Raw genomic sequence first — 16,437 nt, 5'->3', positions numbered from 1 at the left:
TGATTATGCCCAAATTGGCTTTCTCAAGACCAAATGGGTAGTGATCTAGACAATTGATATGGGTCCAAGTGGGATTATCCCTATCTCTAGTTCAAATTCTTTAATCAAACTAATCAAAACTTCAACTAGTTTTGTTTCCTATTAGCCAAGTTTTCCTATACTAGGTTCCTCTTTCTCAAGTAAGAACTAAGTCAAATAGGCATGAATAAATATTTACAACCATTAATTCTATATATAAAGCATAAATAAGGCTAAGTAACTTACACCCAATCAATAACAAACATTAATATTAAATACAAAGAAGTTTTACACACTAGGGTTGGGTCACAACCCTAGATAAAATTTAGCTACTCATAATCATAGACATGAAAAATTGAAAAGAAGAAGTAATTTGAGGCATAAATCTAAAATTAAATGTTAAAATTAATGGGTCTTCTCTAATTATAGTCACCAATTTTCCAAAATAGCTAAGTCTAACCGCTCACAGCTGCTACAATACAAATGTTTCCCTAAAAGGTATTTCTCATCTATTTATAGTTCTCGAAAATTCGCTGACAAAAATGCCCTTCGGGAGGTTCTACGGCCTCGTAATTTCATCTGCGGTCCACACTGCAGTTTTGTGCTCTTGTAGTGCTTGTCAGCTGGAGGGATTCTGTGACCGCGCATAAACTTTTGTGGCCACACTTCAGCTTCTGCGGCCGCACAATTTGGTTGTTGACCGCACTTTAAGGAGGCTTCAGACTTATTCGTTTGCATCTTCTCTGATATCTCAGTCTTGTCAGTGCGAGTAGATTTTGCGGCCGCACAATTTGGTGTGCGGATAGCACTACTATTAAAATCCTCTTAAGCTTCAGGGTTTAATCTACGGCAACACTTTATTTTGTACGGGCCACAATATTTATTTGTGGCTGTAGATGGAATTTTGCAGACCGTACATATCTGTGCACTTCTCCTCCTGATTGTTTGAGTTGGGAAATCCCCTCTTTAAGTTAGATTTCTTCATTGAGCTCACATCCTCTAGCATACATGCAATTCAAACATTTTCATAAGATTCGGAAACAAAAATTACTACTTTCAGACTAACACTAAAGCAAAAAGTCACTAATAAGTGATTAAAATCCACACTTATTAGTGTTCCTTTCACCATTGGCAGTGTATGAAGGTTTAGAACAAGGTTTTATTTGATATGAGATTTGTTACCGGTACCAGGTTTGTTATTGAGCAGCTATTGTGGTCGGAAGGTATTACTTTAGGTATCTGAGCTATGTGGTATATCAAGTGATTTGATCATGGGTTATGGTTATGGCTTGATACAACTTGTTCAGACTTATACAGTGTATAGGTTCGAGAATTAGGTCTTATAATAAATTTCAGATATTGGGATTGGGTACGAAGGTTTATGGACAAAGGCTGAAGTAAGGATGTGTAGTTAGATTGTGTTGTTAGACTTATATGGATTGGGGTGACGTGGGATCACCCATAAGAATGTGCATGGTGAGGTTACACATTGATTTGATGGCTTTGGAATGACTCTTGGCACGTTCGAGGACAAACGTATATTTATGTGGGGAAGAATATAATGACCGGATCAGTCATTTTGAGAATTTGCATTCAGTTCAGTGGTTAAAGGTCATGAGTAGCTTAATATGGTGTATTATCACTTGTGTGTATGGTCGGTTTTGGTTTTTGAGTGGTTCGAGATAGATTTGGAGGGGTGATTTTCAATTTGGAAGCTTTAAGTTAGAAGAGTTGACCAAGTTTGACTTTTGTGTAATCAATCTCGGATCAGAGTTTTGATAGTTTCGTTACGTCCAGATGGTGATTTTGTACTTGGGAGTATGCCCGTATTTTCTTTTGGATGTTTCTAGAAGGTTTTGGCTCTTATTAGCGAAAGTTGGCAATTTGAAGGTTTGAAAAATTCATAAGTTGACCGGGAGTTGACTTTGATGATATAGGGTTTGGATTGTTGTTCTGGAGGTTGGAATATGTTTGTTATGTCATTTGGATCTAGTGCGTAAAACTTGAGGTCATTCCGAGTTGATTTGATATGGTTCGGCACGCGTTTTGGAAGTTGAAAGTTCATTAATATTTTAAGCTTGAATTGAGGTTAAATTCGTGGTTGAGTGGTTAGACCATCGCGTTCGTAGGAGAAGGTGCACGGTCGCGATTCAGCTTAGGAGTTGGGGGCTTCTCTCTTCGCATTCACGTGGACGTGGACATGTTCGCGAAGTTCTTGTATCAGGGTCATCATTTTTGCGAGGGTAGTGCCGCGAATGCCAAGCGTATTTTGGATGAGTTCATCTTTGTTCTTCGCGATCGCGAAGGGTTTGCCTAGGAAGTGCTTATAAATACTCTATTTAAGACTTTGAGTTATTTTTATCACCTTTTGACTTTGGGAGCTCGAATTCGGACGATTTTGGAGAGAATTTTCACGATTTGGATTGGGGTATGTATTTTGACATGGATTTGATTATTATACATGATTCCATCTTTGATTTTGGCATTTAATTTGATGAATCTAAAAGAAGAATGGGGGGTTTTTGTCTAAACGTTTCTAAAATGAATAATTGGATTTTTAACATCGATTTGGAGTCGGATTTGAGTGAAATTAGTATGGTTGGACTCGTATTCAAATGAGTTGTCATAATTTGTGAGTTTCGTTGTTTTTTGAGGTGCGGGCTCGGGTTGAAATTTTGGTTGACTTAGAGTATTACATTAAAGATTCGACATTTATCGTTTGAGTTTGTTTGCTATGACATTATTTGATGTTTTTGAGTTGCTTTTGGCTAGTTTCGAGCCGTTCGGAGGTCGATTCATGCAGGATGGCATTTATAGAGTATTGTTTTGTATTGTTCAAGATAAGTAACATATCTAAACTTGGATTTGAGTGTAATTATCCCTGAGTACTATGATATTTGAGATGTGTTGGGGGTGACACATGTAATAGGTGACGGAAGTGTGTGCGTGCATCGGGGTATTCATGATCTGGGTAGTTCTTTGGCTATTATATGCCTTGTTTTGCAATCATGCTTCTTTGATATCACATTTTCTCCATTTCTATATCTACGTGAGTTATTATCCATGCTAGAAATCATGTCTAGGCTATCTGCTTAATTGTTTGAGACATGATAGGGCTATTTTTGCCATGTTGAGTTATTTGCCTTAACCGTAGACACACATTGTTCAGTTATGATAGTTATATCTGCATGTTATATGTCTAATTCTATGCACTTTTGATATGATGTATCACATGTTATTGGTGTCCTTGTATGTGGCACGAGTTTAAGCTGAATTTGTGGCACATTGTGATATCCCGTGTTGTATTATTAGATTATATTTTCGTTAGATCTTGGCATATAGAGACTTGAGCGGGTGATGACTGATGTGGGCCATAGAGCCATGTTGTGAGTTATGTTTGATCGGGATGCACACCGTAACGAGTATATTGATTACTGATTTGGGGATGACACATACACATGCTCATATTTGGATAAGTAGTACTAATTAGGGGCGACGCGTGCCCCAGGCCCCATGATTGGGCTATGTGATATTAACTAGCGCTTGGGTAGGATCCGCCCTTTTGGAGTCTGATGTTACAGTGAGCGCAAGCACAGAGATATATGTGCTTTGGTAAGGGGCATTTGTGCCAGTCACCCGTATAGCGCTCAGAGATTGTGTGTGTGATGGTAAGGGGCATTTGAGTTAGGCACTCGTACAGTGCAGACTGATTGAGTGTGTGATGGTAAAGGACATTAAGATAGGCACATCAAGTGTGCTGAGAGTGAGTGTACTTGATGATTTCACTATGACATTATTGACTTGACGTGTATATTTGACATGTAGGTATAGCAATCTATTTTCCTCATGCTAGATGGCAATATGGTGTTATTGTCTTGACATGTAGGAATAACGATGTATTTTCCTCACGCTAACTGATAATTGAAAAGTTTTATCTTTTGTTGAAAGTTTGGAAAAATCATAGTTCTCTGATAAAATCATATTTTAGTGACTTTGGTGAATGATTCGGGCTTTAACTGTATTACTTGTAAATCATGTCTAATTTCCCGTATTTGTGAACGAGCTGAGCATGATATCCCTTGAGTTATTTACTGTTACTGTCATCATTATATCCTATGTTGGTGTTGATCATTGGTGTTGGACATTGAACTTCTTCTAAGCTCGTCACTACTTTTAGCCTAACGTTAGTTTTGTTACTTATTGAGTACATCAAGTCGGTTGTACTCATACTACACTTCTGCACCTTCTGTGTAGATCTTGGAGTTGAGATGTTGTTTATGATGGGAGCTGACATTGAAGATGTACCTTCCTTTCAGATATAGCTACCACTTGTCCTTAATAGTTTTAGATTTGAATTCTATTTAGGTACATTCCAAATAGATGTTGTATTTATTCCATACCAGCTTTGTAAATCTAAGTCTTAGTGGCTCACGACTTGTACTACCAATCCTTGGGTTAATGTATGAAAATCCAGTAACTTCACTTACTGATTTTATATTAATTTCATTAGAATTATGTTGACTGTTATTTGGCTAACTTAGCAGGTCGGGTTAGGTGCTATCACGACTAGGTAGATTTTGGGTTGACTGTTATTTAGCTTACCTAGTAGGTTGGGTTAGGTGCCATCACGATTAGGTGGATTTTGGGTCATGACACCTTTTTGCTGAAAGTTGGCAATTTGAAGGCTGTCGGGTTCAGATTGTTGTTCTGGGACGTGAAATTGGTCCATTTTGTCATTTAGAACATGTGTGCAATGTTTCGCCTTATTCCGAGTTGGTTACGTAGGAATCTGATGCTTGGTTGTGAATATTGAAATTCTTGAATTTTAAGGTTTTCATGATGAGTTTTGGTGATCAATTCTTTGTTATGAATGTTATTTTGATGTTTTAAGCTTGAAAGCGAGTTCGTATGGCTTTTATTATATACTTGTGTGAATGTTTGGGGTAGGGCCCGAGGGCTCAAGTGAGTTTCAAATTGATTTCGAAATAGTTTGTTGAAGCTTCAGTTTTGCTGGTGCTGCAGACCTCGCATTTGTGAGGGTCTGCTCGCATTTGCGAAGAACCTCATTTGCGGTCTTTGGATCGCATTTGTGATGAGTGGCTCAGAAGGCCAGCTTAGCATTTGCAAAGTTGGTGTCGCAATTGCGACATTTGCATTTTCGAAGGGGACATCGTATTTGTGATGCTTGGTCGCATTTGCAAGCTCATGTGATGACCTGATTGGTCATTTTGAGTATTAGCCCTCAATTCTGTGTTTCGAGACCTCCGTTAGCTTTGTTTGATGTTTATTGGTTTGCGTATGTGGTCCTTGTCACTATTTGAAAAGCTTTTATGCACAAAATTGAAGAAAACATGAAATTTTGTTTTCAAAACAACTTGAGTTGACCACGGTCAATATTTTGTGAAAACGACCTTAGATTGGTGTTTCAATGATTCCAGTAGGTCCGTATCTTAATTTTGGACTTGGGCATATGCCCGAAATTGGAACTGGAGGTCCCTAAATTGATTTGATTCATTTTTTTTTTTACAGAAAACTAGCATTTTTGGACGTTGAAAATTTACCATGTTTGACCGTAAGTTGACTTCTTAGCTAACGGATTCGGATTTTGATGTTGAAACTTGTCTGCAACATTTGGTTCAATTCGGAATTGATTTGACATGATTCAGACGCCTAAATGTGATTCTTGTTGTTCTTGAGTTTACTTTGAAATTTTATTCATTTTGAGGGTTGATTTGTGGATTTAGATGTTATATTGGTTATTTCATTGCACGAGAAAGTTCGTATGATGTTCTTACACTTGTGTGCATGTTTTGTTTGGTGCCCGAGGGGATCGGGTGAGTTTCAGACATGTTTCAGATGAGTCTTGTAAGTGTGAAGATAGTTGGTGCACTCCGTTGCTGGTGTTCTGCTGCAGATCTCGCATTTGCAAGGTCTGGCTCGCAATTGCGAGCCTCTCTTTTGAGAACAATAGTTCGCATTTGCGAAGAAATGGTTCCCAATTGAGAACAACTCATGATCACATTTGCGATCACTTGGTCGCATTTGCGATGCCTAGCAACAATAGAGTATCTTCGTATTTGCAACTTCTGTGGCTCTGAGGCAGGGTTCGCATTCGTGACCCTTGTCTCACATTTGCGAACAAGGCGTCACAATTGCAACACGTGCAACTGGGTAAAAGAGGGGGGAAACGGGACTTACCTCATTTCTCACCATTTCTCAACCCTAAACACTCTAGAGGCGATTTTTCAAGAGGCTTTTCTTCCCAGAGTCATTGGTAAGTGACTTTAATCCATTTCCTTTCAATTATCCATTACATTTCATGAGATTTCAATATCAAATTTAGGATTTTCATGGTAGAAATTAGGGATTTGGGTAGAATTGGGAATTGTTGTAAAATTGAGATTTAGACCTCGAATTAGTGTCGAATTTCTAAACAAATCACATAACCGGTCTCGTAGGTGAATGGGTAATCGAGTTTTGGTCTGAACCTCTGGTTCTGACCAAGCCAGCCTGGGATTAACTTTTGTTGACTTTTCAAAATAATCAAAATTGAACCTCTTTCATTTGTGGGTAGTTTCTAAAGCTTATTTTGAATTATTTGGTCAATAATTTGCTAGATTTGATTGATTTGGAGGCTTGTTCAAAATGCAAGGTCGTGGTTGATTGACTGCTTGAGTCACGGAGTGAGGTACGTGTTGGGTCTAACCTTGATTTGAGGGAGTTAGGAAACCTTGAACTACATGTTATTTTAATTATGTGGGAAACGGCGTATATGCGAGGTGACGAGTGTATATGCGTCGTTATGGTACTTGCTTCCATGTTTTCGTTACTTCATGATATATCTTGTTTCATGCCTTAATTACTACATGCTTATTTGACTTACATGCCATAATTGTTACTTGTATTTTAGTTATCCTGTTAAATTGTCCATCCCTTCCATGATTCCACGCTTATTTGCTACTTGTTTGTACTTGCACTTCTTGTGCAGATACCGGAGTTGGTCCTTGTCATGCCCCAACCTTGGGGCGCGCGACCGGTGCTCAACCAAGATATCCCAGTCAAGCAAACCTACTTGATGCCTTCTACCCCACCTTACCCATGAATAAAGTGAAGATGCGTACCATTCGTTAGACAATGAGAGGATTTCATAAACAACACTAATTTCATTACCATTAGTTACATCATTTATTATTCCCAAAATACATTACACATTGATAGTTTAGAAGCGGAAATATGTGGTACATATACAACATTTCTAGTTTGACTTTCCAAAATCAGGATACAACCATGCTATGTCTACGGAGCCTCTAATAGATATAAAAGAGTAATATGATGGTGCTGGAATCAAGGCCCTGGCTATACCTCAAAACACTATACATAAGGAACAAAAGACACAAGACCCCGATAAGAAGTGGGGCTCACCAAGTCAGCTAAGAAGAGGGTGTACCGCACTGATCGATGCCGCCTGCTGTGAAACCACCAGCATCCATTAAAGATGCAGCGCACCCGTTAAAAGGGACGTTAGTACATATGGAATAGTACTAGTATGTAAGACTAAACACCCTCTCAAGGAATCAAGTAATAGTACAAGGAGAAAGAAACGTGGAATCAATGAGAGCCTCAAACAAGTTATGGAATCATACTCGCTTCTTTCACTTTCAAGCATCACCATAGGTTATCAACAATAAGAGCATTTGGAATCAAGACTTTAAATATGTATATGAACAATAGGAGTCTTAAGAACATTGAGTTTTTATTCCAAATAAGGCATAATGAACTTGCAATTGAAACATGATTTTAAATCATAACATTTTTATACATAAACCATAGTTGAATACATTACCAAGGGAGAGCATAATGTGATAGGAGCAATTGAAACACATTTTGATCATATAATTTCTGACACAATGCTTATTTGGAATAACTGAATATACTAGGAATGGCCCGGATCATGAGAAAATAAAAACTTGGGCCAACCAAGACATCATAAAATTGATTCTATGAGAGAAGTTTAACCGACATACCTCGCTTGAGCTTTCCTTAGACTACTACAATGTTCCGAAAATCATAGCACTTGGGGATAGCACAGTGTTATATACGCACCACCACCTGATCAGCTGGTATACGTTGATAATTTTCCCACAGTGGCCGAGATGGTCTGATGGGATGCCCTCAGAGGCTTGATGATGTTATGAACGCATATACCTATGCATGGTATGACATTTATACGCATACGCATGACATTATAAATATGAAATGATTTATAGAGCTATTCAGACTTACATGTTGAGTCTTTTACTCCATGTTTCTCTATGTCTTTTATTTACTGGTTTTCATTCCTTACATACTCGGTACATTATTTATATTGACGTCCTTTTTGCCTGGGGATGCTGCGTTTCATGCCCAAAGGTCCCGATAGACAGGTTGAGAGTCCTCCAAGTAGGCTATCAACTCAGCAGAAGGTGTTGGTGCACTCCATTTGCTTCGGAGTTACTTATTTGGTTAGTATGATAAGGACATGTATTGATTGGTATGGCGGGGCTCTGTCCCGACCTTTATGGTGTTTATCTACTCTTAGAGGCTTGTAGACATATGTCGTGTACGTGAAATATTGTACGTCTTTATCGGCCTATGTTCAGTGTAATTTTGGTCTTATAGGACCTATGTCACATGTATAAGTTTTTTTATCAGATTGGGTCGTCTTACATTGAGTATTCCCTTATGTTTATTCTGGTTAGCCATGATGGCCCGTTTGGCCCATTTGCTAATGATAGTATAATAAGAATGATATGTAACATTGGTACTCGGTTGAGTAAGGCACCGGATGCCCGTCGCGGCCCATCGGTTTGGGTCGTGATATTTTGCTTGAGATGTGAAAAGGACTATTGAATGTTCAATTTATGTGGATGTGTTGTACAGCCTCGAGTTATGATCGTATTGAGGGATCTTTCATGTTGTCCAGTTATGGGACAGAGTAGATTTGCATGTCTTGTGGATGAGTTCAGACTCAGGAAGATAAAGTGATTGCGTAGTAATTGTGGTTGTGAAAGGGTATAAGAAGATGTCAGTTTGAGGCTAAGCAGGTGGGTTATCACCTGCGGGGTAATCTACAGATGTGTGATCCTTATGATGTTATGTGGAGAGTTTCCTTCAACCAGTGGGTTATATGTGTTGCGATTTGAGTTTGAATCAATTGTGAAAGTTGACCTGACCATCATGAGGATGAATGCGAGCTTAGCAGATGACTTGAGGTACTATATGGTTTGTGTTACATGAGCTTATGAAGGATTTAGTTGAATCTCACTGCGGTATTTGGCAGTAATAAAGTATGGGCATTGTGAGCTATCGAGTGTTTTGATCTATGGCATTGAGCCAAGTAAGGGAGTCTGTTATCGACGATTTGATTACATGGTTACGTGTTGTATTGGTTTCGGTCTGAGGCATACTTGTGGATCGGTTATGACTTGCAGAAGCTGGTTTTGAGGATGACTTAAGTAAGGAAATTTCTGGATGCATGGTGTATTACACTTTATGGGTATATGGGAATCATGGAATGATTTGAATTATTATTCGTGAAGGATGTAGTGCGCATGGAGTAGGAATTTACTCAGTTGTTTAGAGGTGTGGATTACTTCTTTGGATGTTATTGTGCTAATGGGGAACAGGTCGTTCGGCCCGTTTGGGCGGTGCAATTGAGATTTGAGTAGAGTGGATGACTCTTGAGAAGGTTCTAATGGATTAAAGATTTATATGTGGCAATTGAGAATTTTTCGGATTTGTATATGGCTAAGATCTAGGATTTGCATTTGATGGTGTCGAGACTCGCAGTATTTCTATATCATTATGGATTCTATATTTCAGTATCATAAAGATTAAGGAAACGACTTTAGATTCACATAAGGTCTCTTCAGAGTGGGTATCTCAGATGCTGTATTCTAGGTGTTTAAATGGGAATGCAGCGGCTTATGGGCCTTAGAGTAATGTGGTTTTATGCTAGGATCTCTCGTGGTGAGCGTTGAGTTAAGGGTTGAAGTGTGCTAGCAAAGCGAAGTGTTAACTTAAAGGCAATTCAGAAGAAACTCGAAAGAAATAGGACAGCTTGGTAGTAGGTTGGATCAATATGGTAATGGTATACTCGATTCTTTTGCTTCTTACGATGTGATGAGGATTTACATGTGTTTTGTGGCAATACTCCTAGGTTTGGCGACCTGCGTGACTTGGTTGAGTTAGAGGACTCAGTTTTAATGGCTTAAATATGTGCATATGGATTTCGTAGAGTTCTCGATGATTTTTACCACGGATTGAGATGGATATTTTCTACCGACATGAGGAGTATATTACGTACTGTGATTTTCTCCTGGATGGGATAAAGTGCAAGGTTTCTAGTTAATTGAGAATGTATTCTGCTTGTGACTCAGAGTTTATAATGAGGTTCTCATATTTTCATATGATGGCCTGATAAAGGCGGTGTATGGTGTGAGATTGGGATTTGTATGTGCAAGTATATGGTTCAGTTTCAAAAGGAAGGTCATTAGTTTATGCAGCACAGACGATTTTAGATGGTGAGAAAAATGTTGGCACTATTTGGTATTACCTGAGAAGAGTGTACATTCAAAAGGCGCACTGAGTTTTGACTTACGGATGCCTCATGGTATTGCGGTACTCGCCTGGTTGATCGATTGCCGATATTCAATTTTTTGCTATGTGGCACGGAAAAATTACAGAGGTATTCCTTGTGGGATGATCGCGTATGAGAGATGTGTTAGATATTCGAGTGGTGGAGTTGGTATCAGCTATGGTGATTCGTGTGTTCTATGGATTTGGAGACTGGGAGTTCTTAGAAGTAGATTGTTTCGTGGTTGTGAACTATGAAGATGTGGCCAAAGTTAGCTAGCTGGTAGTATGTGTTATAGTTAGGTCATTGTGGACTTTTGGAGAGTTATTTATCTATCTATGGATGACCGGAGTTGATTTAGGGGTCCATTGGTAGGCCCAATAAGGATGTGTATTCTACACCGGGTCGGATTTGTTGACTCAGCACGGTTAGTATGAGGGGTGAGTCATTCGGTTAGAGTTAAGCTTCTTCATGTTCTGATATGTTCTATGCGTTCCTCTTCTATGCTACGAGGGGTTGTGATTCATGGGTTATGTGGACACATGGTGCGGTTCTATTTGGGCCTTGTAGCGGAATTCAAGCGAGATGGTGATTGGGGTGTGGAATGGTTGATTGCGCCTTCATTATGGTCTTTCTGGGTTGTGGTATAATATGTTATTTGCTTCTCCATGGTTATGGTCATGCACTTCGTGTACTTGATGTCGAATTGCGTGTGGTTGTTGATTTTGAGCATTGTGGCTTGAGGTATTTCATACAGCGGAGTTATGTTGGGATATGATCCTTTGTGTTAGATTTGTGTCTCTTGGTTCTACTATGTATGATGGGTTCATAGCATTGCGATTGTGGTGGTACTTGTTGAGCTTGCAGGACGATTCTCTCATGTGAGTCATTTTCCATTTTTGGGTGCATCTGAATTGTTGCTTATTGGTGCACGGATTGCACGTTTTGTGACTTTAGGTTGTATTAGTGTAACATATCAATAGAATAGTTGTGTTTGGTGGGATGAGGTCATTGGACCTTGAATGGGTACTATCAGATTTGATTACATTATGTATGGAGAAATAATATCGGAAGTCGGCTTATGATTTGGTTTTGGTTCTTGTCGGACGAGAGAGGGCTCCATGACTTGTTGATCTGATGAGTGGTTATGAGTTTCTGTATGTTGCTTTCATCATCGAAAGTATACGAAGGTTTTGAATGAGGTTTTATTTGATATGAGGTTTATTACCGGTATCGGGTTTATTTTGAGCAGCTACTGTGATCGAGAATTATTGCTATGAGTATGCGAGTTGTGTGGTACATTAGGTGATTACGTCTTGGGTTATGGTTATGACTTGATACATCTTGTTCAGACTTATACAGTGAGTAGATGCGAGATTCGGATCTTGTAAGGAATTTCGGATGTTGGATATTGGGTCTGAGGCTTATAAGTTAAGGTTGAATTAAGGATCTTCAGTTATGTTGTGTTGTCAAACTTATATGGGTTGGGGTGACGTGGGACCACCCCCGGGTACGTGCATGGTAAGACTACATGACGATTTGAAGGCTTTGGAACGACTCTTGGCACGTTCGAGGACGAACGCATGTTTAAGTGGGGGAGGATGCAACGACCCGACCGGTCATTTAGAGCATTTGCACTTCCCTTGATGGTTTGAGGACATGCGTAGCTCCGTATGATGTATTATGACTTGTGTATCTTCGGTTTCGATTTTCAGGTGATTCGTAATTAGTTTGGAAGAATGAATCTTCATGTTTGAAGCTTTAAGTTGGAAGAGTTACCAAGTTTGACTTTTGAGTATTTGACCTCGGATCGGAGTTTTGATGGTTCCGTTAAGTCCGTATGGTGATTTTGGACTTGGGTGTATGGCCTGATTTGTATTTGGACATTTCTAGAAGGTTTCGGCACTCATTGGCGAAAGTTGGAAATTTGAAGGTTTGGAATGTTCATAAATTTCACCGAGAGTTGACTTTGATATTATCGGGTACAGATTGTTGTTCCGGGAGTTGGAATAGGTTCGACATGTCATTTGGAACTTATATCCAAAATTTGGGTTCATTCCAGATTAGTTAGGCTTGAATCGGACGCTTGGTTCGAAGATTGAAGTTTAGCTGCTGGTTTTTGGCTACAGGGGTGTACATTGCGATCGCGTAGAAATGGTCGCGATCGCGAAGAGTAAAATAGGAAAAATGAACCTGTGAATCGCGATCACGGAAGCCTTTTCGCGATCGCGTAGAAGAAAATTTTGTTGTCACTGACCCGACTTTGGAAGATTATATCTTGCAATCTATAAGGAATTTGGAGATGATCCAAAAATAAAAGTTGTATCCCTTTGTGTCTAGTTTTTGGAGTTTTATAATAAAAGTTATGGCTGATACACTACATGCTATCTGAGAAGAGTTGGGATGGGTTAATGGAAGTTTGTTCATCGCGATCGCGGGGAAATGGTCGCGATCGCATAGGGTAAACATTGTCCTGGAAAATTTTATATTCGTGATCATGTGGTTTGTGACCGCGATCACGAAGGGAACCTCTAGAACAGTTTACAAAGTACTCTATTTCGAAGGCCTTGGTCATTTTATCATATTTTGAGCTATGGAGATCGGATTTGGGCGATTTTCACCACACGGATTGGGGTAAGTTTTTTCTACTCGGTTTGGATTATATTTCATGAATCTACCTTCGATTTTGGCATTTGGACTATGAATTTTAAAAAGAAATTGGGGTTTTTTGTCTAAAATTTCATAAAGCAAATTTTTGAGTTTTGAACATCGATTCGGAGTCGGATTTGAGAGAAACTAGTATGGTTGGACTCGTAATTGAATGGATTGACGGATTTTGTGAATTTTATCGGGTTCCGAGGTGCGGGGCCGTATTTGACGTTTTGGTTGACTTTGGGGCTTTGATTAAAGATTCAACCTTTATCGATTGGGTTTGTTTCCTTTGGCATTGTTTTATGTTCTTGAGTTGCTTTAAGCTAGTTTCTAGCCGTTCGGAGGTCGATACGCGTGGGATAGCATTTCTAGAGTATTGTTTGGCTTGCTCAGTATTGTTTTGCCTTCTTTAAGGTAAGAATCCTATTTAAACTTGGTTGAGGCACTAGTTTCCTGAATTATTTGTGATAGCTACGTGGTATGGGTGCGCATGTGTGTGGGGTTTGAACCCATGTGCTGGCACCGGGGTATTTACACATGCTCGGGGTAGTGCTTAGGCTATGATATGCCTAGAGTTGACTGCTAAGCCTTAAGCTATAATGTTTCTCATATTTGTATCACTGTTGTGGACTATTTGAGCCATGTTTGAGGTTACGAATAGGCTAATTCCCTGAATAAACTTGGTAATTGTTATTTCCATGATAAATTGCCGATTTGAGCTATGATAGCACATATTGCACATGCCTACACTTTAGCATGTAATTATACTAGTACAGGAGCATGAAATCTGATATTTACCCATCATATACATGTGTTCTTGTATACTTACTTCTATGTAATATGATTTGGACTGGATGCATGTGACCACGCTGGGGAGTATGTTGATATGCATGTGACCACGCTGGGAAGATTGTGTTAATATGTATGTGACCACACCGGTCAGATTCTGTTAATATGCTTGTGACCACGCCTATGACCACGCCGGGCGAATTGTGATATTAGCACATGAGTTGTACGTGCAGATTGATATTATTAGCACGTGAGTTGTCCATGCAGCACGCAAGTTGTCCGTGCGGGTCTAGATATTGATATTATAGCACGTGAGTTGTCCGTGCAGCATGTGAGTTATCCGTGCAGCACGTGAGTTGTCCGTGCAACGTGCGGGTACTGATCCATCCCCCTAGGGTCACCCTCTCGTGTTTCTCTCTTGATGGTGTACACGTGGATTGTGAGAAACTGACGGGTTTCTGGTTGATGTGAGCTCTGGGAGAGCTAGTTACTGTTGTTGGATCGGGTTGCGCGCCGCAACGGACTGATATTTGGTTATTGCATTCCATCTTTACTTGCAATTTCTTTGTCTGTTTACCTGATTTACTTGCATATTTTCCTTATATGTTGGATTGTTGACTGAGCAGAACACTTTATAAACAAAGAATTGTGAGCATCAAAGTGGTTTTACTTGAGATTTCCTGATTTGATCATATATTAATTCTATCCTTGTTGAAATTATGAACTGCACAGGTGTTAGTGAGTATCATCTATAGTTCTTGCTTTTTTTTATCTCGCCGAGGTTAGTTAAGGTACTTATTGAGTACATGGGGTCGGTTGTACTCGTACTACACTTCTGCACATTGCGTGCAGATCTTGGTGTTGATGCTGCTGGGTATGGCGGGAGCTGGCATCAAAGATGCACCTGTGTTCCGGTTTTGGCTATCACTTGTCCTTGGTAGCTTTAGATTCGGATTCTGTTCATTTACATTTCAAACAGATGTTGTAATTTTTCAATTCAATTTTGTAAAAATCTAATTCTTAGTGGATCATGACTTATACTACCAGTCTTTGGGAATTCTTTGTATAAAATTCAGTTATATTATCATTCTTTCTCTCAGTAAATCTCATTTGAATTGGATTGTTGTTAATTAGCTTACCTAGCGGGTTGAGATAGGTGTCATCACGACTAGTTGGATTTTGGGTCGTGATAGATAATGTCTTCTTCGACTAGCTGAGTTGTCAGTCCTCTATGTTGCTCTAACTGCTAATCGGCGTGTTGTCTTTGAAACGCCTTAATCAGTAAGCTCTCTTTACCATTTCATATTCTTCACTGTTTGATTTGTTCGTGCGTATGTCACGACCCAAAATCCAACTAGTCGTGATGGCACCTAACCCAACTCGCTAGGTAAGCCAACTAACAACAATCCAATTCAAATGAGATCTATTGAGAAAAATAAATGATGAAGTAACTTTTATTCAACAACCCAAGGACTGGTAGTACAAATCATGAGCTTCTAAGACTTAGAGTTTACAAAGCTGGTATGAAATAAATACATCATCTATTCGAAATGTATATAAATAGATTTTTTATAAATCTAAAGCTACCCTAAACAAGAGACATCTATAACCGAACCGTAGGATTATCTTCAATGCCAGCTCCCGCCATACACGGCAACATCTGCACGCAAGGTGCAGAAGTGTAGTATGAGTACAACCGACCCCATGTACTCAATAATTAACAAACCTAATCGTAGGGTGAAAGCAGTGACGATCTTGGACAACGGTCAGAGTCCAACACCAATAGCCAAAAACAACTCGTAACAATATAATAAAAGCAGTATAAGTAATAACTCAAGTATATGATGCTCATCACGTTTATAGTTACGGAAAATAGGCAAGCTTTTCAGGTATAACAGTAAAACCCAATTCTTTCACTGAAATCACCAAAATATGAGTATATCCAAAACAAATGTGATTTTTCCCAAAAAACCTTTTAGCAACAGACAAGATATTTCATTCTCAGATAGCATGAGAAAAGTACATCTTTATGCCTACATGTCAATGTGCATGTGAAGTCATGAATGTCACAAAATCATATGGCATGAGGACATGCATATGTATGCATGTATGTCAAGTATGCATGTCAAATGAAATGCATTACATTGATGAACTCATGTACTCACACTCTCAGAGTACTCAATCTCACTATCTCGCACTCCCATTCATCATGTTCAATCACTCAGCACACTCAGTCACTCAGCATTGTACGGTACCTACGCTCACTACCGGTATGTCAGACTCCGGAGGGGCGGATCTTGCCCAAGCGCTAATATAAGCCAACATAGGCGTGCAGCCCGATCTATATAATAATACAATATGGC

This window comes from Nicotiana tomentosiformis, chromosome 9 (genome assembly GCF_000390325.3).
Source record: "Nicotiana tomentosiformis chromosome 9, ASM39032v3, whole genome shotgun sequence".
NCBI classification, from domain to species: Eukaryota; Viridiplantae; Streptophyta; class Magnoliopsida; order Solanales; family Solanaceae; genus Nicotiana; species Nicotiana tomentosiformis.
This window is presented reverse-complemented; position numbering follows the sequence as displayed.